This window comes from Salmo salar, chromosome 11, assembly GCF_965601325.2.
Source record: "Salmo salar chromosome 11, fSalSal1, whole genome shotgun sequence".
NCBI classification, from domain to species: Eukaryota; Metazoa; Chordata; class Actinopteri; order Salmoniformes; family Salmonidae; genus Salmo; species Salmo salar.
The window spans coordinates 77897022-77920139 of NC_138301.1; the positions used below are offsets into that span (position 1 = coordinate 77897022).

Below are 23118 nucleotides of genomic sequence, written 5' to 3' on the forward strand. Positions count from 1 at the left end.
TTCGCTTCCTTGGGCACAGGGACTATGGTGGCATGCTTGAAACATGTAGGTATTACAGACTCAGTCAGGGAGACATTGAAAATGTCAGTGAAGACACTTGCCAGTTGGTCTGCGCATGCTTAGAGTACACGTCCTGGTAATCTATCTGGCCCCACGGCTTTGTGAATGTTGACCTGTTTAAAGGTCTTGCTCACATTGGCAACCGAGAGCGTTATCACACAGTCATCCAGAACAGCTGGTGCTCTCATGCACGCTTCAGTGGGCAGCTCACATCTGGGTTACCCTTTGTAGTCCATAATAGTTTTCATGCCCAGCCACATCCGACGAGTGTCAGAGCCGGTGTAGTAGGATTCAATCTTAATCCTGTATTGACGCTTTTCTTGTTTCATGGTCCGTCTAAGGTCATAGCTGGATTTCTTATAGGCTTCCGGATTAGTGTCCCACTCCTTGAAAGCAGCAGCTCTAGCCTTTAGCTCGATGCGGATGTTGCCTGTAATCCATGGCTTCTGTTTGGGAGATGTACGTACGGTCACACTGTGGGGACGTCGTTGTCGATGCACTTATTGATGAAGCTGATGACTGAGGTGGTATACTCCTCAATGCCATTGGATGAATCCCGGAACATATTCCAGTCTGTGCTAGCAAAACAGTCCTGTAGCGTAGCATCAAATCAAATTTTATTGGTCACATTCACATGGTTAGCAGATGTTAATGCGAGTGTAGCGAAATGCTTGTGCGTCTAGTGCCAGTGCAGTAATATCTAATAAGTAATCTAACAATCCCCAACAACTACCTAATACACACAAATCTAACAAGTAATCTAACAATTCCCCAGCAACTACCTAATACACACAAATCTAAAGGGGTGAATGAGAATATGTACATATAAGTATATGGATGAGCGATGGCCGAGCGGCATAGGCAAGGTGCAGTAGATGGTATAAAATACCATCTGCACCATCTGACCACATCCGTATTGAACGAGTCACTGGTACTTCCTGCTTTAGATTTTGCTCGTAAGCAGGAATCTGGAGGATAGAATTATAGTCGGATTTGCCAAATGGAGGGCGGGGGAGAGTTTTGTATGCATCTCTGTGTGTGGAGTAAAGGTGGTCTCGAGTTTTTTCCCCCTGGTTGCACATGTGACATACTGGTAAAAATTGGGTAAAACTGATTTAAGTTTGCCTGCATTAAAGTCCCCGGCCACTAGGAGCACCGCTTCTGGATGAGCATTTTCTTGTTTGCTTATGGCCTTATAGAGTTGGTTGAGAGCACTCTTTGTGCCAGCATCGGTCTGTGGTGGTAAATAGACAGCTACGAATAATATAGATGAGAACTCTCTTGGTAGATAGTGTGGTCTACAGTTTATCATGAGGTACTCTACCTCAGGCGAGCAATACCTTGAGACTTCTTTAATCTTAGACATTGCACAACAGCTGTTATTGACAAAAAGACACACAACCCCACCCCTCATCTTACCAGACGTAGTTTCTCTGTTCTGCCGGTGCATTGAAAATCCCTCCAGCTCTATATTGTCTGTGTCGTCGTTCAGCCACGACTTGGTGAAACATAGGATATTACAGGTCTTAATGTCCCGTTGGTAGGATAATCGTAATCTTAGCTCATCCATTTTATTTTCCAATGATTGCATGTTAGCAAGGAGAATGGAAGGCATTGGGATTTTACTCACTCGCCTACGGATTCTCAAAAAGCAGCCTGATATGCGTCCTCTTTTCTTCATGCAAATGACATGGATCTGGGTGTGTTCCCGAGAGAGCAGTATATCTTTCTCGTCAGACTCGTTAAAGGAAAAAGCTTCTTCCAGTCCGTGGTGAGTAATGCCAGTTCTGATGTCCAGAATTTATTTTCGGGTCATAATAGACGGTAGCAGCAACATTATGTACAAAATAAGTAAAAAAATAAGTTACAAACACTGCAAAAAAACTAACAAAATAGCACAATTGATTACGTGCATGTAAAACGTCAGCCATCCTCTTCGGCACCATTTTGTTTGAGGACTTACGGAGGGAATACTTACACTGTTTGTATTTGGCCATTTTCCCAGTCACCTTGCAATAGTTAAATGCGATGGTTCGCGCTTTCAGTTTTGTGCGAATGCTTCCATCTATCCTTGGTTTCTGGTTTGGGTAGGTTTTAATAGTCACAGTGGGTACAACATATCCTATACACTTCCCGATAAACTCAGTCACCGTATCAGTATATGCATTGATATTATTCTCAGAGGCTACCCGGAACATATCCCAGTCCGTGTGATCAAAACAATCTTGAAGAATGGATTCTGATTTGTCAGACCAGCGTTGAATAGTCCTTAGCACAGGTACTTCCTGTTTGAGTTTCTGCCCCTAGGATGGGAGGAGAAAAATGGAGTCGTAATCAGATTTACCGAAAGGAGGGTGGGGGAGGGCCTTGTAGGCATCCCTGAAGTTGGAGTAGCAGTGGTCGAGTGTTTTAGCAGCGCGAATTCTACAGTCAATGTGTGGATAACATTTTGTATTCTTGTCCTCAAACGATTTATTTTACAATCCCTGATGTCTTTCTGGACAGAAATCCTTGCCCTGAGCTCGTCAACTTTATTATCCAGAGACTAAACATTAATATTAGCGAGTAATATACTTCGAAGCGGTGGATGGTGTGCGCGCCTCCTAGTCGGACTAGAAGAATACTCTGAGTACCTCTCCTTCACCAGCGTTGTTTTGGTTCAGCCTCTGGAATCAGTTCAATTGCCCTGGGGGGTACGAACAAAGGATCTGATTCGGGAAAGTCATTTTCCTGGTTGTAATGCTGGTGAGTTACCGCCACTCTGATATCCAATAGTTCTTCCCGGCTGTATGTAATAACACCAAAAAATGTCTGTGCTAAGAATGTAAGAAATAACACATTAAAAAATAAAATATTGCAAAGTTTCCTAAGAGCTAGAAGCACGGCAGTCCTCTCTGTCGGCACCATGTTGTGTACACACCGCTGACCAGCAAATATTTGTTACGTCTTCAACTAGGAATCACTACAACATCTCTTGTATGATCTCTTATATGCAAATCAACCTCTTGTATGCAAGTCAATATTAGGAAGGTGTTTCTAATGTTTGGTATACTCTGTATGTTAATGTGGGCTATTTTTAGCGCTTTTCTGGGCTGCTTGATTGTTTTTATTGCCTTACTGGGAGGCTTATGAGAGGTACACACGTAACATGTATGTACGCATGACTAAGTCGCTTGGATAAAAGCATCTGCTAAACAGCATATATTATTATTTATATTATATGTAGACATGACAGTGATGTTTATGTTTGAGCTGATAGTGGAGGGTGAATTGCACACAGTGGGCTTCATACTAGGACAAACCGCCTCAGTGTAGGATTGAAAGAGACATTCAGGGGAGTTAGAGGAACATAAATTAGGTTACTTACATTACGACTGCCTACACTCCTGGGAAAATGTACGCTGAACAAAAATATAAACACAACATGTAAAGTGTAGGTCCAATGTTTCATGCTCTGAAATAAAAGATCAGAGAAATATTCCATATGCACAAAAAGCTTATTTCTCTCAAATTGTGTGCAAATTTGTTTACATACATCCCTGTTAGTGAAAATTTCACCTTAAGTGGATGGATTATCTTGGCAGATAGGTGTAGCATATCAAGAATCTGATTAAACAGCATGATCATTACACAAGTGAAACTTGTGCAGGGGACAATAAAAGGCCACTAAAATGTGCAGTTTTGTCACACAAAACAATGCCACAGATGTCTCAAGCTGAGGGAGTGTGCAATTGGCATGCGGACTGCAGGAATGTCCACCAGAGCTGTTGACAGATAATTTTATGTTAATTTCTCTACCTTAAGCCGCCTCCAATGTTGTTTTAGAGAATTTGGCAGTACGTACAACCAGCCTCATAACTGCAGACCACATGTATGGCGTCGTGTGGGCAAGCGGTTTGTTGATATCAATGTTGTGAACAGAGAGACCCAATCAACGGGATTGATTTTGACAACAGCCAGTGGAAAATCAGAGCACCAAATTTAAAACAGCTAAAATCTCATAATTCCATTTTCTCAAACAATCAACTATTTTACATCATTTTAAAGATAAACTTCCCGTTAATCTAACCACATTGTCCGATTTCAAAAAGGCTTTATGGCGAAAGCATAAAATTAGATTATGTTAGGACATAAACTTCACAAGAAACATCACACAGCCATTTTCCAAGCAACTAGATGCATCACAAAAACCCAAAACACAGCTAAATGAAGCACTAACCTTTGACGATCTTCATCAGATGACACTCCTAGGACATTATGTTACACAATACATGTATGTTTTGCTCGATAATGTTAATATTTATATCCAAAAACAGCATTTTACATTGGCGCGTGATGTTGAGAAATGTTTTCCCTCCAAACCTCCCGGTGAATCAGCACAATGAGCACACATAGTACGTAAATTCTCATCGTAAACATTGATCAATATAGAAGTGTTATGCACAGAATTATAGATACACTTCTAAATGTAATCACTTTGTCCGATTTCAAAAAAGGTTCACGGCGAAAGCACAATTTGCAATAATCTGAGTACAGCCCAGATGACACTAACAACTAGCAAACAGAAACCTGCCATCTTGGAGTCAATAACACTAAGAAATTACATTATAAATATTCACTTACCTTTGATTATCTTCATCAGAAGGCACTTCCAGGATTCCCAGCTCCACAATAAATGTTCGATAAAGTTCATATTTATTTCCAAATAATCCATTTTGTTCGTGCGTTAGGTTCACTATCCAAATCCACTACGCGGGTGCTTACTTAGTCCAGACGAAAAGTAAAAAAAGTTATACTACAGTTTGTAGAAACATGTCAAACGATGTATAGAATCAATCTTTAGGTTGTTTTTATCATATACCTTGAATAAAATTCCAACCGGACCTATCTGTTCTCTTTAGGAGTGAATATGAACCCAAGTCATTGCCCGTGACTTGAGCCCATGCCTTATAATGGGACACCAGTTTACCACAGCTGGTATTCCCTTCAAATTCACCATAGAATCTTCAAACACCGTTCTAAAGACTGTTGACATCTAGTGGAAGCTTTAGGAAGTGCAAAATGAACCCTTAGTCACTGTATACAGTCAAGGCAATCACTTGAAAGGACTACAAGCACCAGACTTCCCACTTCCTGCTTGGATTTTTCTCAGGTTTTTGCCTGCCATATGAGTTCTGTTATACTCACAGACACCATTCAAACAGTTTTAGAAACTTCCGAGTGTTTTCTATCTAAATCTACTAATAATATGCATATTCTAGTTTCTGGGACAGAGTAGTAACCTGTTTAAATTGGGTACGTTTTTCATCCGGCCGTGAAAATACTGCCCCCTAGCCCTAAGTAACAGGAGCTGGCTAAAATAATGTTCAATACATAGATACAAAGGGGCTCTGCTCACTGTTTTGCTGCTTCCAAATTTGATCTTTTAATAAAGATTTATGTAAAAGCGATCCCACGAGCTAAACCCTTTAAATCAGATCAACAGGTGTAGACTTTACAGTGAAATGCTTACTTACAAGCCCTTAGCCAACAATGCTTTAAGAAGTTAAGAAGAAAAATAGATAAGTAAAAATGTGTCTTGGCTACTTGGCAAATGCATAGGGCAGGTCAAAAAAACAGCCTTCATTATGGAGAGGGGAGGCTATGCTTGGTTTTTAATCAAATGAAACTAAATCGGAAAAAACATTAGTTTCCCTTGTTCCATGTGCATATGGGCACTGTGCATCATGGTTGGATAGACTGCCCTTTCACTGTCAAAATTCATGCCATAACCAACAGCGTTACCGCTACGACCTGCTTTGGTGAGTCTTAAATCACCCTATTTGCGCTGAATGAAATGTTCACTTTTGCGCTAGTTTTTAACCCTTTACACTCATGGGAATTGGCCAATATGGATAGGGCTAAATTTGAATGTTTCTTATAGATGAAACATGAAAAGCATATGCATAAGCATGGTAGCAATTGAAAGGGAACAGAAAATTATTAGACCAAATTTTAGGACCCAAAAGTTCACCTCTCCAAAGTGTATACAGTTCCTAAGTCATTTTAATGGACTTTTATGACTCAGAAGAGTCGCTCTGGATAAAACCCTGCATTCCCGCCATCACACAATTACTGTTGTTGTTAACGCAATCCAAAACAGGTCAGGTGGGCATCATTTGAACGCTTGTTCTATTGCCAACATGACTAACTAAGTTATAAAATATGATCATACAGTGTTAGGTATTCACAAGGCAATTCAAAGAAACAGATCGTAATTTTAGTCTGCGTGAAAAGGAGTACATTCAGGTGCGTGTTCCACTGCAAATGTTCTTCACAATAGACAAACATAGGCTCATTCTGTTCAGAACAAACCAGGGTATGACACCATGTAATCTTGTAACTGTACATCAACCAGTGATCATAAACATTGACACTGTATATGAATTTGTTTTATGATATGGAAATGTGAAGTTCACATTTGGACAGGTGTTTGGCTTGCTTGCATGACATCAAAGTGGTATTTATTATAATCCTCAACGTCATCTTTCAAAATACATTGAGTCCTCTTAATTTACAGCATTTCCCTCACTCAGACAACACAACATTTGAAAAAGTTGCCTAATTAGCGGGAGGGATGGGGCAATTTCTTGTTCAGTGCAGTGCTCAAGTTCAGTACGTCTGTCAGTCAAAACCCATACAGTGCTGTAAAAAGCAGAGCCTGAGCTCTGAGGTAATTTATTAATGCCCAAATCTGCTATTTTCATCTCGCATACGGGTACGTGTGTAAAGGGCTATGGACACACCTCAAATATTGCCACCTCTCTCACCTCAATGCAAGCGAGCTGATGTTAGGACGGTAAATTGGCAAACCCGGTGCAAGGGGTGGAAAATGACAGAGCCCTAGTTTTTACATGACGAAATTGCCAACCAACGTTTCACACTTGTGCCGCCTTAGCACCAGTCAAAAATAAATCCCAGAGTCTGCCTGACTATGTAGAGTCTAGCGGTCTTCGATCAAGCACGGACCACAGCAACAAAACCTTTCTCATCATATACTGTACATATGATACAATTCCCACATCTTTTCAATAACACACAAACATTGTTGCAGCACCACTAATCTAGTGGCCAAGCACAGCCTTAAATCTCAATGAATATTTGATTGACCCTTTCTCCCTGTTACATCACAAACATATCGGTATACTGTCACGATTCCCACCGACGGTGGCGCCCCCTCCTGCTCGGGTGGCGCTCGGCGGTCGTCGTCACCGGCCTATTAGCTACTACCGATCCCCTTTTTGGTTTTCCCTTTTTTTTGGTTTTGGGCACCTGTGGCCAATTAGAGGGGGTATTTAGTTTAGCTGGCCCGTCCGTTGTTTGTGCGGGATAAATTTTGTTCATTGACGACGTGTTGTTCATCGGCTTTACCTGGTCGTCTATTTTGTATTTATTCCCTGTGGTTGGGAACTTTTGTTTATCCAGTGTTATTAAAAACACCACTCCCTGTGTTCGCTGCTTCCTGCGCCTCATTCCTCCTACCCGACTACCGAAGCCATTACATATACTAGATTAACCTCTTGACGGTCGCCTAGGATAGGGGGCGCCACAGCGCATTTTGAAAAAAATTCGTGCCCATTTTAAACGGCCTACTACTCAAACTCAGAAGCTAGGATATGCATATAATTAATACTTGTGGATAGAAAACACCCTAAAGTTTCTAAAACTGTTTGAATGGTGTCTGAGTATAACAGAACTCATATGGCAGTCAAAACCCCGAGACAGATGGAAACAGGAAGTGGAATTCTGAATTGCGAACTCAACTTCATCACGTTGCCTATTAATCACACCGTGAGCTATGGTTCATTGAGCACTTCCTATTGCTTCCACTAGATGTCCCCAGTCTTTACAAAGTGGTTTGAGTCTCCTACTGTTAAAACTGAATGAATGAGACGCTGTGGAACAAATCAAAATATATATTTTATATTTGAGAAGTAGCCACATTTTGCCTTAATGACAGCTTTGCACACTCTTGGCATTCTCTCAACCAGCATCACCTAAGAATGCTTTTCCAACATTCTTGATGGAGTTCCCACATATGCTGAGCACCTGTTGGGTGCTTTTCCTTAACTCTGCCATCCCAAACCATCTCAAATCGGGTTGACGTTGCGTGATTGTGGAGGCCAGGTCATCTGATGCAGCACTCCACCACTCTCCTTGGTCAAATAGCCCTTACACAGCCTGGAGGTGTGTTGGGTCATTGTCCTTGTGGAAAAACAAATGATAGTCCCACTAAGCGCAAACCAGATGGGATGGCGTACGAATGCAGAATGCCGTGGTAGACATGCTGGTTAAGTGTGCCTTGAATTCTAAATAAATCACAGTGTCACCAGCAAAGCACCCCCACACCATCACACCTCCTCCTGCATGCTTCACGGTGGGAACTACACATGCGGATATCGTCTGTTCACCTACTCTGCGTCTCACAAAGACCCGGCGGTAGGAATCAAAAATTGTAAATTAGGACTCATCAGACCAAAGGACCGATTTCCACCGGTCTAATGTCGGTAGTTCGTGTTTCTTGGCCCAAGCAAGTCTCTTATTATTGGGGGTTTCTTTGCAGCAATTCGACCATGAAGGCCTGATTTATGCAGTGTGCTACAATTTCTCAATCTGGTAACTTTAATGAACTTATCCTCTGCAGCAGAAGTAACTCTGGGTCTTCCTTTCCTGTGGCGGTCCTCATGAGAGCCAGTTTCATCATAGCGCTTGATGGTTTTTGCGACTGCACTTGAAGAAACTTTCAAAGTTCTTGACATTTTCGGGATTGACTGAGCATCATGTCTTGAAGTAATGATAGACTGTCGTTTCTCCTTGCTTGTTCGAGCTGTTCTTCCCATAATATGGACTTGGTCTTTTACCAAATAGGGCTATCTTCTGAATACCACCCCTACCTTGTCACAACACAACAGATTGTATCAAACACATTAAGAAGGAAAGAAATTCCACAAATTAACTTTTAACAAGGCACACCTTTTAATTGAAATGCATTCCAGGTGTCTAACTCATGAAGCTTGTTGAGAGAATGCCAAGAGTGTGCAAAGCTGTCATCAACGCAAAATGTGGCTACTTTGAAGAATCTCAAATATAAAATATATTTAGATTTTTTGGTTACTACGTGATTCTATGTGTTATTTCATAGTTTTGATGTCTTTACTATTATTCGACAATGTAGAAAATAGTAAAAACGAAGAAAAACCCAGGAATGAGTAGGTGTGTCCAAACTTTTGACTGGTAATGTATATATTTTAGATTACTGCAGGGGTTTGAGGAAAAGCCTGCACACCCAGTATATATCCAGTAATGGAGTCGGGGAACCCTGTCCTAATGCAAACTAAAACAGTGTGTTATAGTTGGAGAGCTCTAGTATAGGAGTTGGTGAGACTGTAGCTTATGTTGAACTCAGTGATGATGATGATTACTGTTTTCAGTGTGTGTATTATGTAGCTAGGTGGTCTTACTGTTCAGGGCTGCTCTCCAGGCCCACGTTGCTGCGAGGTCTCTTCGCCACCAGTAGCCTGGATGGATGGGCCTGTGGGAATATCCAAAATAAATGTCACAAACACAACAAAAAAAATCAAACAACCTATTCTCATCCAGCCTGAGGCAAGTTACACAAACAGGCACAAAAACCTTGTGCACATATGTTGGTCCATATGCACGTTCATATGCCAATTCACATGCATAAAATTGGCCCGTATGTCAATATCAGTTGAGAGACAGATAAAAAGTAATTCACACTCAGAATATAGTGATCTAACACCAAAGACATTCCACAAAAACGTAGTGAACCGTAAACACTGAAACTTTGGTGGGGGAGGACGTGTCATGACAGCACGACCCTAGAGCTACCACCTGAGACCAGTTGGGGTCAGCGGAGTTCATGGGCTTGAGTGAAGGGTCAGAGGTAAAAGGTCATCTGATATTTCTAGCTGCCCATACCCAGGGGGGTCAAACTCAGTGGGAGGAGGTAGGTAGGGGGAGAAGTACAGGGGTAATTAAAGGGAGGTAGGTGGGTGGGTGGGTGGGTGTGTGGCCATCAGCTGGCCCTATTAAGAGTCTGGGGAAGAATAGCGAGGAAGGGAGTGAGGAGAGGAAAACGGCAGGACAGGAAGGGTGGGGTGTGAAAAGTGAAAGGCTTGCTTAATTAATCCTGAGCATGGAGAGTCATGGAGGGGAGTTGGTGTGTGTGTGTGTGTGTATTAGGGGGAGCTAGCTTGTTTGTCATTGCACCACAAATGATGTCTCTTTTCTTAAAGGTCCTTAGAACTAGGAGTGAACACTATTGTGGAGTGAATACACACCACCACAACTGATTGGTTAATATGATGTGCTTCACTGTGGAAGCTCTAAGACTTACATTTTGGCGTATTAAACAACATTCTGAATGTGTCTTTCTAATCAATACTTCACATCCCTCCTATATAGAAGCATGTAGGGGCTCCTGAGTGGCGCAGCGGTCTAAGGCACTGCATCTCAGTGCTAGAGGCGTCACTACAGACCCTGTATCACAACCGGCCGTGATTGGGAGTCCTATAGGGCGGCGCATAATTGGCCCAGCATCGGCCGGGGTAGGCCGTCAATGTAAATAAGAGACAATAACAATTTTTTCTAAACTGACTTGACTAGTTAAATAAATGTTTAAAAAAATAAAATATGTATTGATAGACAACATTCTAGTGCCTCAGACAAAAAGATATATACTGCTCAAAAAAATAAAGGGAACACTAAAATAACACATCCTAGATCTGAATGAATGAAATAATCTTATTAAATACTTTTTTCTTTACATAGTTCAATGTGCTGACAACAAAATCACACAAAAATAATCAATGGAAATCCAATTTATCAACCCATGGAGGTCTGGATTTGGAGTCACACTCAAAATTAAAGTGGAAAACCACACTACAGGTTGATCCAACTTTGATGTAATGTCCTTAAAACAAGTCAAAATGAGGCTCAGTAGTGTGTGTGGCCTCCACGTGCCTGTATGAGCTCCCTACAATGCCTGGGCATGCTCCTGATGAGGTGGCGGATGGTCTCCTGAGGGATCTCCTCCCAGACCTGGACTAAAGCATCCGCCAACTCCTGGACAGTCTGTGGTGCAACGTGGCGTTAGTGGATGGAGCGAGACATGATGTCCCAGATGTGCTCAATTGGATTCAGGTCTGGGGAACGGGCGGGCCATAGCATCAATGCCTTCCTCTTGCAGGAACTGCTGACACACTCTAGCCACATGAGGTCCAGCATTGTCTTGCATTAGGAGGAACCCAGGGCCAACCGCACCAGCATATGGTCTCACAAGGGGTCTGAGGATCTCATCTCGGTACCTAATGGCAGTCAGGCTACCTCTGGCGAGCACATGGCCCCCCAAAGAAATGCCACCCCACACCATGACTGACCCACCGCCAAACCGGTCATGCTGGAGGATGATGCAGGCACCAGAACCTTCTCCACGGCGTCTCCAGACTCTGTCACGTCTGTCACATGTGCTCAGTGTGAACCTGCTTCATCTGTGAAGAGCACAGGGCGCCAGTGGCGAATTTGCCAATCTTGGTGTTCTCTGGCAAATGCCAAACGTCCTGCACGGTGTTGGGCTGTAAGCACAACCCCCACCTGTGGACGTCGGGCCCTCATACCACCCTCATGGAGTCTGTTTCTGACCGTTTGAGCAGACACATGCACATTTGTGGCCTGCTGGAGGTCATTTTGCAGGGCTCTGGCAGTGCTCCTCCTGCTCCTCCTTGCACAAAGGCGGAGGTAGTGGTCCTGCTGCTGGGTTGTTGCCCTCCTACGGCCTCCTCCACGTCTCCTGATGTACTGGCCTGTCTCCTGGTAGCGCCTCCATCCTCTGGACACTACGCTGACAGACACAGCAAACCTTCTTGCCACAGCTCGCATTGATGTGCCATCCTGGATGAGCTGCACTACCTGAGCCACTTGTGTGGGTTGTAGACTCCGCCTCATGCTACCACTAAAGTGAAAGCACCGCCAGCATTCAAAAGTGACCAAAACATCAGCCAGGAAGCATAAGAACTGAGAAGTGGTCTGTGGTCACCACCTGCCGAACCACTCCTTTATTGGGGGTGTCTTGCTAATTGCCTATAATTTCCACCTGTTGTCTATTCCATTTGCACAACAGCATGTGAAATTTATTGTCAATCAGTGTTGCTTCCTAAGTGGACAGTTTGATTTCACAGAAGTGTGATTGACTTGGAGTTACATTGTGTTGTTTAAGTGTTCCCTTTATTTTTTTGAGCAGTGTATATTAGCTCACTGGGACAGATATTAGAGGTTCTTGCCGTAATATAGGGCAGATTGGACACACCGACTCATTCCAGGCTTTGTATTCATGTTACCTGATGAAATTGCTGTACAATATGATCTTGTTGCCATCTAATGCACATTCAAATATGTATTACTGCTGATGATATCTAGCCCATGTACTGTTGCTAGCCCCAATTCTGACATGTGCTCTTATATCTGCTTCACTGATTTCTGCTCTCGTAAAGCCTGGGTTTTCTGCACGTTAACCTGTTGGGGCTAGGGGGCAGTATTTGCACGGCTGGATAAAAAAATGTACCCGATTTAATCTGGTTACTAATCCTACCCAGTAACTAGAATATGCATATACTTATTATATATGGATAGAAAACAACCTAAAGTTTCTAAAACTGTTTGAATGGTGTCTGTGAGTATAACAGAACTCATTTGGCAGGCAAAACCCTGAGACATTTTCTGACAGGAAGTGGATACCTGATGTGTTGTATTACCTTTAAACCTATGCCATTGAAAAACACAGGGGCTGAGGAATATTTTGGCACTTCCTATTGCTTCCACTAGATGTCACCAGCCTTTACAAAGTGTTTTGAGTCTTCTGGAGGGAGATCTGACTGAACAAGAGCCATGGAACGATGATGGCCCATTAGACACCTGGCGCGCGAGTTCATGTTGGGTACCCTCGTTCCAATACGTTATAAAAGAGAATGCATTCGTCCACCTTGAATATTATTCATGTTCTGGTTAAAAAAGGCCCTAATGATTTATGCTATACAACGTTTGACATGTTTGAATGAACGTAAATATATTTTTTCCCCTCGTTCATGAAGTGAAGTCCGGCGGGCTTAGATCATGTGCTAACAAGACGGAGATTTTTGGACATAAATGATGAGCTTTTTTGAACAAAACTACATTCGTTATGGACCTGTGATACCTGGAAGTGACATCTGATGAAGAGAATCAAAGGTAATGGATTATTTACATAGTATTTTCGATTTTAGATCTCCCCAACATGACAGCTAGTCTGTATCGCAACGCGTATTTTTCTGGGCGCAGTGCTCAGATTATTGCAAAGTGTGATTTCCCAGTAAGGTTATTTTTAAATCTGGCAAGTTGATTGCGTTCAAGAGATGTAAATCTATAATTCTTTAAATGACAATATAATATTTTACCAATGTTTTCTAATTTTAATTATTTAATTTGTGGTGCTGACTTGAATGCCGGTTATTGGAGGGAAACGATTTCCTGAACATCAACGCCACAGTAAAACGCTGTTTTTGGATATAAATATGAACTTGATAGAACTAAAAATGCATGCATTGTCTAACACAATGTCCTAGGAGTGTCATCTGTTGGAGATTGTAAAAGGTTAGTGCATCATTTTAGCTGATTTATGGTTTTGGTGACGCCTGTCTTTGAATTGGCACAACATTACACACAACTCTTGTAAATGTACTGTCCTAACATACTCTAAATTTATGCTTTCGCCGTAAAACCTTTTTGAAATCGTAAAACGTGGTTAGATTAAGGAGATGTTTATCTTTCAAATGGTGTAACATAGTTGTATATTTGAAAAATTTGAATTTTGACATTTATTTGGATTCAAATTTGCCGCTCTTGAAATGCACCTGCTGTTGATGGAGTGCACCACGGGTGGGACGCTTGCGTCCCACCTAGCCCATAGAGGTTAACACTAGAACCTTATTACCTAAAATAGATCAATTGAAAGTGTGGGTTCACAGCTCCAATCCAGATGTGCTGGTCATTACTGAGACGTGGTTAAGGAAGAGTGTTTTGAATACTGATGTTAACCTTTATGGTTATAACCTTTTTCGTCAAGACAGATCTTCCAAATGTGGGCGAGTGGCAATCTTTACCAAGGATCACCTTCAGTGCTCGGTTGTCTCCACCAAGTCTGTCCCCAAACAATTTGACTTGCTGGTTTTAAGCATTACACATTCAAAATATCTCTTTGTTGAATGTTGCTGGGTGTTATCATCCTCCATCAGCACCGGCCTGTACCCTACCTGCCCTCAGCTCTCTCCTGGCCCCTTACACTAAGCCTGAATTTGTCGTGTAAGGTGACCTAAACTGGGACATGCTTAAACCACCTGACCAAGTTCTAAAGCAATGCGACTCCCCAAATATTTCTCAGATTATTACCAATCCCACAAGGTATGACTCCAAACATGCAGAAAAGACTACTCTCCTAGATGTTATCCTCACAAATAATCCTGATAGGTATTAGTCTGGTGTTTTTTTTAATGACCTTAGTGATCACTGTTTTAAAACCTGTGTTCGTAATGGCTGCTCAGTGAAACGATCTGTCCTGATTTGTCAACCCCTGGTTTGACCGTGATCTTGCAGAGTTACTCCACCTAAAGAATTGCATTTGGCGAAAGGCTCGGCACACGCATAATCAGGCCGACTGGCTCTCATTCAGGCAAATGAGAAATAAGTGCACTCAGGCTATCCGGAAGGCCAAAGTTAGTTACTTTAAGGAGCAGTTCCTCACTGTGGGTCTAACCCCAAGAAGTTCTGCAAAACGGTTAAAGACCTGGAGAATAAACCCTCCTCCTCACAACTGCCCATGTCCCTTAATGTTGATGATGTGGTTGTTACTGACAAGAAGCACATGGCTGAGCTCTTTAATCACCACTTCATTAAGTCAGGATTCCTATTTGACTCAGCCATGCCTCCTTGCCCGTCCAACATTTCCTCATCTCCCATCCCTTCTAACGCGACTATCCTCGATGCTCATCCCTCTTTTTCCCCATGTCCCACTACAAGGTTTCTCCCTACAGGCGGTAACTAAGTCCGAGGTGCTAATGTAGCTCCTTAAACTTGACCCCAAATCTGGGTCAGATGGTTTAGACGCTTTCTTCTTTAAGGTTGCTGCCCCTATCAACGCCAAGCCGATCTCTGACCTTTTTAACCTGTCTCTCCTCTCTGGGGAGGTTCCCATTGCTTGGAAGGCAGCAACGGTGCGTCCTTTATTGAATGGGAGATGAAGCTCATCCTCTGTTATAGGCCTATTTCTATTTTGCCCTGTTTATCAAAAGTGTTGGAAAAACTTGTAAATAATCAACTGATTGGCTCTCTTGATGTCTATAGCATTCTCTGATTTCCGCTCAGGTTGTGGATGTGTCACTGCCACCTTAAATGTCCTCAATGATGTCACCATTGCCCTTGATTCTAAGCAATGTTATGCTGCTATTTTTATTGTCTTGGCCAAAGCTTTTGATACGGTAGATCATTACATTCTAGTGGGTCATCTAAGGAGTATTGGTGTCTCTGAGGGGTCTTTGGCCTGGTTTGCTAACTACCTCTCTCAAAGAGTGCAGTGTATAAAGTCAGAAAATCTGCTGTCTCAGCCACTGCCTATCCCCAAGGCTCGATCCTAGACCCCACACTCTTCTAAATGTACATCAAAAACATAGCTCAGGCAGTAGGAAGCTCTCTCATTCATTTATATGCAGATGATACGTGCTTATACTCAGCTGGCCCCTCCCCGGATTGTGTGTTAAACACTCTACAACAAAGTTTTCTTAATGTCAAGCAAGCTTTCTCTGCCCTTAACCTTGCTCTGAACACCTCCAAAACAAAGGTAATCTGGTCTCCCCACTGGTGTGATTACTACCTCTGGGGGTTTAGAGCTTGAGGTCACCTCATACAAGTACTTGGGAGTATGGTTAGACGGTACACTGTCCTTCTCTCAGCACATATCAAAGCTGCAGGCTAAAGTTAGAGCAAACCAAGTCTAGATTTATCGGAATCGCTCCTCTTTTACTCCAGCTGCCAAACTAACCCTGATTCAGATGACCATCCTACCCATGCTAGATTATGGAGACATAATTTATAGATCGGCAGGTAAAGGTGCTCTTGAGCGGCTAGATGTGCCTTACCATTCTGCCATCAGATTTGCCACCAAAGCTCCTTATAGGACACATACAGTTGAAGTCAGAAGATTACAAACAAGAATATTGGAAAAATATATTCCTCATTTGAATTAAAAAAACGTCCTACCGGACATTTTTCATCACAGTCAGACGGGATTCTTAAAGGGAAGATATAGTGGAGACATTAGACAACTACTAGAAATCATTGAGAACTATGACAATTATAGGGAAACCAGGTTTATAGCAGATTTTGAGCAAGCCTTCGATACAGTCTAGAATCTGTTTATAAGCACCATCATTTCTTTTACTTTGGAGAATCTCGCATAACCTGGTTAAAAGTGATGAACAACAATCCTTTATGTAAAATAATAAATAACGGTTACTTCTTTGAGGACTTTGTATTGTCAAGAGGCATTAAATTAGCTTGCCCTCTGTCACCATACTTATTTATTATGGCCATTGAACTATTAGCTAAAACAATCTGATCTAATGATAATGTTGAGGGGCAAAACATTTATGGATAACAGACAAAAGTATCAATGTACAGTTGAAGTCGGAAGTTTACATACACCTTAGCCAAATACATTTAAACTCAGTTTTTTCACAATTCCTGAAATTTAATCCTAGTAAAAATTCCCTGTCTTAGGTCAGTTAGGATCACCACTTTATTTTAAGAATATGAAATGTCAGAATAATAGTAGAGAGAATGATTTATTTCAGCTTTTATTTCTTTCATCACATTCCCAGTGGGTCTGAAGTTCACACACACTCAATTAGTACTTGGTAGCAATGCCTTTAAACTGTTTAACTTGGGTCAAACGTTTGTAGACTTCTACAAGCTTCCCACAATAAGTTGGGTGAATTCTGGCCCATTCCTCCTGACAGAGCTGGTGTAACTGAGTCAGGTTTGTAGGCCTCCTTGCTCGCACACGCTTTTTCAGTTCTGCCCACAAATTCTCTATAGGATTGAGGTCAGGGCTTTGTGATGGCCACTCCAATACCTTGACTTTGTTGTCCTTAAGCCATTTTGACACAACTTTGGAAGTATGCTTGGGGTCATTGTCCATTTGGAAGACCCATTTGTGACCAAGCTTTAACTTCCTGATTGAAGTCTTGAGATGTTGCTTCAATATATCCATATCATTTTCCCACCTCATGATGCCATCTATTTTGTGAAGTGCACCAGTCCCTACTGCAGCAAAGCACCCCCACAACATGATGCTGCCACCCCCGTGCTTCACAGTTGGGATGGTGTTTTTCAGCTTACCAGCCTCCCCCTTTTTCCTCCAAACATAACGATGGTCATTATGGCCATTTTGTTTCATCAGACCAGAGGACATTTCTCCAAAAAGTTCGATATTTGTCCCCATGTGCAGTTGCAAAACGTAGTCTGGCTTTTTTATGGAGGTTTTGGAGCAGTGGCTTCTTCCTTGCTGAGCGGCCTTTCAGGTTATGTCGATATAGGACTCATTTTACTAGATACTTTTGTACCCGTTTCCTCTTCACAAGGTCTTTTGCTGTTGTTCTGGGATTGATTTGCACTTTTTGCACCAAAGTACATTCATCTCTAGGATACAGAATGGGTTTCCTTCCTGAGCGGTATGATGGCTGAGTGGTCCCATGGTGTTTATACTTGTGTACTATTGTTTGTAAAGATGAACGTGGTACCTTCAGGCGTTTGTAAATTGCTCTAAAGGATGAACCATTTTTTTCTGAGATCTTGGATGATTTCTTTTGATTTTCCCATGATGTCAAGCAAAGAGGCGCTGAGTTTGAAGGTAGGCCTTGAAATACATCCACAGGTACACCTCCATTTTGAGCCTGTAATTGAACCCACACATGTTGATACGCCAGATACTTAACTAGTCTAAAGAAGCCCAGTTTTATTGCTTCTTTAATCAGGACAACAGTTTTCAGCTGTGCTAACATAATTGCAAACGGGTTTTCTAATTATCAATTAGCCTTTTAAAATGATAAACTTGGATTAGCTAACACCGTGCCATTAGAAGAGGAGTGATGGTTGCTGGTAATGGGCCTCTGTACGCCTATGTAGATATTCCATAAAAAAAAGATGCCATTTCCAGCTACAATAATCATTTACAACATTAACAATGTCTACACTGTATTTCTGATCAATTTTATGTTATTTTAATGGACAAAATGTTTAGATTTTCTTTCAAAAAGAAGGAAATTTCGAAGTGACCCCAAACTTTTGAACGGTAGTGTATATAAATGTATTTTATTTTTTATCTTATTATTCCAACCCCCATCCACAGAGGAGGCACTTTTGCCTTTTGGTAGGCCGTCATTATCAATAAGAATTTGTTCTTAACTGACTTGCCTAGTTAAATAAAGGTTAAATAAAATAAAAAGATAAAACAATTCTGTAGTAGATGTGAGATGAACCCGTCATTGCCCTATAGAGCTGTGTTCTTCAACCCCAGGATATCTACAGGGTGTGCAGGCTTTTGATCCAGACTGGAACTAACACACCAACTCCTCAAATAGTCATTTAGTACTTATATTAAATGGGTTAGTGTTGGGATGGAACCAAAGCCTGTGGGTCCCTCAGGGCCAGGTCTAGGACTGAAGGACAATGTGAAGTGGAACATTACAGCTCCAGAGAAGAAGTCGAGGCCAGTGTAAAGTATGACAGTGGCTTAGCAGCCATGTGATTAGCTTTAATTATTGCAGCTAGGTTTTTGGATTCTATCAATTTAATTGTTTGCAAAATTTCTAATGCCCCTTATTTTTATTTATTTTCCCAACCCTACCACCCTATCCCTGATTGGAGTAAACTAACGAACAATACTTCTACTGCTATTTACACTCACATGTACAGTACATGTAAACTCAGCAAAAAAGAAACATCCCTTTTTCAGGACCCTGTCTTTCAAAGATAATTCGTAAATATCCAAATAACTTCACAGATCTTCATTGTAAAGGGTTTAAACACAGTTTCCCATGCTTGTTCAATGAACCATGAACAATTAATGAACATGCACCTTTGGTACAGTTGTTAAGACACTAACAGCTTACAGACGGAAGGCAATTAAGGTCACAGTTATCAAAACTTAGGACACTAAAGAGGCCTTTCAACTGACTCTGAAAAAAGCCAAAAGAAAGATGCCCTGCTCATCTGCCTGAACGTGACTTAGGCATGCTGCAAGTAGGCATGAGGACTGCAGATGTGGCCAGGGCAATAAATTGCAATGTCCATACTGTGAGACTCCAAAGACAGCGCTACAGGGAGACAGGATGGACAGCTGATTGTCCTCGCAGTGGCAGACCACATGTAACACCTGCACAGGATCGGTACATCCGAACATCAAACCTGCGGGACAGGTACAGGATGGCAACAACAACTGCCCGAGTTACACCAGGAACGCACAATCCCTCCATCAGTGCTCAGACTGTCCGCAATAGGTTGAGAGAGGCTAGACTGAGGGCGTGTAGGCCAGTTGTAAGGCAGGTCCTCACTAGACATCACCGGAAACAACATCGCCTATGGGCACAAACCCACCGTCGCTGGACCAGACAGGACTGGAAAAAAGTGCTCTTCACTGACGAGTCACAGTTTTGTCTCACCTGGGGTGATGGTCGGATTCGCGTTTATTGTCGAAGGAATGAGCGTTTCACCGAGGCCTGTACTCTGGAGTGGATCGATTTGGAGGTGGAGAGTGCGTCATGGTCTGGGGTGGTGTGTCACAGCATCATCGGACTGAGCTTGTTGTAATTGCAGGCAATCTCAACGGTGTGCATTACAGGGAAGACATCCTCCTCCCTCATGTGATACCCTTCCTGCAGGCTCATCCTGACATGACCTTCCAGCATGACAATGCCACCAACCATACTGCTCGTTCTGTGCGTGATTTCCTGCAAGACAGGAATGTCAGTGTTCTGCCATGGCCAGCGAAGAGCCCGGATCTCAATCCCATTGAGCACGTCTGGGACCTGTTGGATCGGAGGGTGAGGGCTAGTGCCATTCCCCCCAGAAATGTCCGGGAACTTGCAGGTGCCTTGGTGGAAGAGTGGGGTAACATCTCACAGCAAGAACTGGCAAATCTGGTGCAGTCCATGAGGAGGATGTGCACTGCAGTACTTAATGCAGCTGGTGGCCACACCAGATACTGACTGTTACTTTGTTCAGGGACACATTATTCAATTTCTGTTAGTCACATGTCTGTGGAACTTGTTCCGTTTATGTCTCAGTTGTTGAATCTTGTGTTCATACATATTTATTTACACATGTTAAGTTTGCTGAAAATAAACACAATTGACAGTGAGAGGACGTTTCTTTTTTTTCTTTTTTTGCTGAGTTTAGTTAAGTAGTTATTCATATATTCCTAATTTCCTCTTTCTGGAAATGCTGGATTTTTACCCACAGCGGCACATCCACCAATCCTTCGATGTTCACAGCTCTTTCCCAGTGTAATACAATTATGCTACTTCCCTTTGATATACATCCCTCCATTTTATGTGATGTTTACGAGGGTCTTGAACCTCCCCATTTGTAAAATCTCTACTGATATGCCCTAAAAATAAACATTTTACCCTAGAGTATATTGATATTTCACTTTGACTCATGTTTTTTCAGATCCCGTAAAAATAAAGTTTGCCGGTCCCCCTGAACCCTGATATTATGACATGACAACCATTCCTGGACCTGACTCCAAAAGCGAGCCACCGATGGACAGAAAAGTTTCTCTATTGATTCTGTTTCCTCGTGGCAGAGTCTGCACTGGGCTGACTGTTCATTACCCCATATATCTTGCATTCTTTTTGTAGCAAGTATTTTATATAATATCTTAAATTGAAACGAACGGATTGAAGTGTCAATATTAGTAACACCCCCATTTTGCCCTGAGAACAGCCTCTACAAGGTGTCAAAAGTATTCCACAGGGACGCGGGCCCATATTGACTCCAATGCTTCCCACAGTTGTGTCAAGTTGGCTGGATGTCCTTTCGGCGGTGGACCATACCATGTTCAAAGGCACTTAAATCTTTTGTCTTTCCCATTCACCGTCTGAATGGCACACATACACAATTAATGTCTCAAGGCTTAAAATTCCTTCTTTAACCCATCTGCTCTTCATCTACATTGATTGGAGTGTATTTAACAAGTGACATCAATAAGGGATCATAGCTTTCATCTGGATTCACCTGGTCAGTTTATGTCATGTTTTGTACACTCAGTGCATAATAGTTCATAGACCTCAAAGACCTGTTCCCAACTGACTCGAACTTTATGCAGCATTGCTGTCAATGTTGCATTTAAGTGAAACTGATACATTTTCCGATTTATACTAATCATTTTAAGCCATTTATGGTTTTAATGGGTGGCAGACTGACTTAATCTTCCATTTCTTCTTTAAATAATTGCCTCTTCCAATTATGTGGCAGAGCCAAGAAGTTGGTTATAATTGTCACGGAATTCGTCGTCGTCAGACGATATGGCGAAATCATCGTCGGAAAAGGAGGACCAATATGCAGCAGGATTGACAATGCTCATCTTGAAGTTTATTAACTCAGAAGTGAACACAAAAATAATAAACAACGTACTCACGATTTACTAGACAGTCCTGTTAGGCTCACACACGCTAAACAAGAAACAGTACTCACGACTCACAACAGTGTAGCAGGCTCAATAACGCAGTGCTCACAAACAATTCCCCACAAACACACAGACAAACCCACCCAACTAATATAGGACTTCCAATCAAAGGCAACACCACACAGCTGCCTTCAATTGGAAGTCCACCCCAATTAACTCTACATAGAAACACCCAACCTAGACAGAACATAGAAAACACAACTTCTTCTGCCATGCCCTGACCAAAACTTATACACCTACTCCACCTGCTGGTCAGGACGTGACATTACCCGCCCCCCCCCCCCTAAAGGTGCAGACCCCGAATGCACCTTCAAAAGAAAAAACACAGAACACCCAAAACAACCAGAAAAAAAATCCCCCTAACTACAGGGAGGGAGGGAGGGTGGCTGCCGTCAACGACGGCACTGTGCTACACCCCCCCTCCCCAACCCACCTATGTTGGAGGGACGTGGACGTGGACGTGGACCCCGTGGACGTGGACCCCGCTCCATCCTCGTCGTTGCCCACTTCGGTAGCGCCCCTGGCTGCTCCGGAAGACTAGTAGGCACACCTGACTTCGCCCGACTGGCGGGCGACTCTTGCCGTGACCGGCTGGCAGGTGTCTCTGACTGTGGCCAGCTGGCGGGCCACTCTGGCAGCTCCGGGCAGTCTGGGAGCCCTGGCGACTCTTGACTGGTGGGGAGCCCTGGCGACTCTTGACTGGTGGGGAGCCCTGGCGACTCTTGACTGGCGGGGAGCCCTGGCGACTCTTGACTGGCGGGGCTGGACTGACACACTAGAAGCCTTGTGCGTGGAGCTGGTACTGGACGTGCCAGCCCGGAGACACGCACCTCAAGGCTAGTGCGTGTAACGGGAAACACCGGACCATAGAGGCGCACTGGCGGTCTAAATCGCAGGGGTGGCATCACCCCTGCTGGCTCGATGCCTACTTTCCCCTGGCACATGCGGGGTGCTGGTACTGAGCATACTGGCCTGAAAATACCAGGCCTTATCATAGCACCTACCCCAGGACCTCAGGATGTGACAATAATGTTGTACTGAGCTCATACCTCCAACACACTGTTGTTAATTGCTTGTGTGACAATTTTACTATTTACAGGTCCTTCATAAATATTATACCCTTCTTGTACATTTTTTCCAATATAATTTTTTCTCTATAAGTACATCATTGTTTCACTATATTATATGCTGTAATATTTGATCTACCTTTTCTAGAGGATTAAACT

At 42.7% G+C, this 23118-nt stretch overlaps 1 protein-coding gene across 1 annotated transcript in view; it reads right to left on the bottom strand.

The window, feature by feature from the left end:
• Positions 1-23118, bottom strand: part of LOC106562885 (DENN domain-containing protein 1A) — a 273596-nt gene that overhangs the window by 2823 nt on the left and 247655 nt on the right. Inside the window, exon 20 of the mRNA XM_082958057.1 lies at positions 9561-9631. The gene's annotated coding sequence lies outside the window, so the exon portion shown is untranslated. The remainder of the gene's footprint in view (positions 1-9560; positions 9632-23118) is intronic.